Here is a 1828-nt window from a genome sequence, read left to right as displayed (position 1 = left end):
AGAGTTACAAGTTAGCAAGGAAGATCTAAAGACATAGCTAACAAGAGCCGGGAGGGGACATGAGAAGTCCATGGCAGGTAGGATCAAGGAAAAGCCAAAACCTTTCTCTGGTAAATTTAGGAATGAAATAATGAATAGGGTCTGTCAAGGACAGTAGTGCGAAGTTGTGCATGGAGTCTGAAGAGATAGGATAGGTGCTGAATGAATTATTTTTCGTCAATATTCACAACGGAACAAAGGACAATGTTGTCGAGGAGAAGACTGAGAAACAGGATATTAGATTAGATGGGATCGACCTTCACACGTTGGAGGTGTTAACAATTCTGAAAAGTGTGGATATAGATAAATACCGAGGGTCGGATGGGATTTATCCTCGGATTTTCTGAATTTCAGTTTCTTTGACATTGACCTTTATGTTGTCATTGTCTACAGGAATAGTGAGAGTAGGATTGAAAATATTGTCCTCTTGTTCAAGAAGGGGAGAAAAGACAACCGTGGAAATTATACATCAGCGACCCTTGCTTCTGTTGTGGGTGAACTTTTGGAAAGGGCTATAGTGATTGGAGTCATAATCATCAAGAAAGGAATAATTTGATTAGAGGTAGTCAACACAGTTTTGTGTAGGGAGGGTGCTACCTCACAAATCTTATTGAGTCATTTGACAATTATGCCCTAAACATCGATTATCCTTCTTCTTTGATGCTGCCTGACTTGCTGCGCTTTTCCAGCAACACATTTTTAAGCTCTGATCTCCAGCATCTGTAATTGAGTCCCGTCCTCTACGAAAAGGTTTCCGCCTGTCTGCACTGTCCATACCTCCCATGGTTGTGTATACATTAATCAGGTTCCCCTCTCAATCTACGTTTTTCGATTGAAAATAATCCTAATCCACTCAACCTCTCTTCACAGCTAGAGCCCTTCATACCAGGCAATATCCTGATGGACTTCGTCAGACCATTGTTATGGTGACCAGAACTGTATGCAGTATTCCAAACGTGGCCGAACTAAAGTCTTATAAAACTGTACCTTGAACTGCCAACATATTTACTCAATATCCTGGAAAGTGAAGGAAAGCATGCCATATGCATTCTTGACCACTCTATCGACCTGTGCTTCCATGTTCAGGGTACAATGAACCTGAACACCAAGTTCTCTCTGTACATCAATTTTCCCCAAGGCTTTTCCATTTAACATATAGTTTGCTGTTGAATGGTATCTTCCAAAATTCATCATCTCGCATTTGCCCGAATTGAACTCAATCTGTCATTTCTCCAATCAGTCATTTCTCCAATCAACACTCTAATCTATCTATATTGTGCTGAATTCACTGTTAGTCCCCTTTTATCTACTTCCCGACCAATCTTAGTGCCATCTGATAATGTGCTAACCAGACCATTTATACCTTCCTCTAGATAATTTTTGTACATCACACTTAAAAATGGTGCCAGCACGGATCCCTATGGAACAGTACAGGTCACAATTGTCCATTTTGAGAAACTCTCTTCCACTATTACTTTGTAATTCTCCTATTGCCCAAGAAGTTCTCTATCCATCTAGCTATTACACCCCAGCCCCATGCGACTTCACCTTCTCCATCAGCCTACATGGAGAACCGTATCAAATGTCTTACTGTAGTTCATATCGATGACAGCTACAGGCTTTACCTCTCAATTAACGGTGTCAATTCCTCAAAAGATTCTGTTAAGTTGGCAGGACATGAATTCCATGCATAAAATCATGTTGGCTTTCACTGATAAGCCTACTTTCTTCCAAAGCAGAACAGATCCCATCCCTTCGTATCTTCTGCAGCAGCTTCCCTATCAATGAC

This window comes from Chiloscyllium plagiosum, unplaced genomic scaffold, assembly GCF_004010195.1.
Source record: "Chiloscyllium plagiosum isolate BGI_BamShark_2017 unplaced genomic scaffold, ASM401019v2 scaf_7199, whole genome shotgun sequence".
Classification (NCBI taxonomy): domain Eukaryota; kingdom Metazoa; phylum Chordata; class Chondrichthyes; order Orectolobiformes; family Hemiscylliidae; genus Chiloscyllium; species Chiloscyllium plagiosum.
This window is presented reverse-complemented; position numbering follows the sequence as displayed.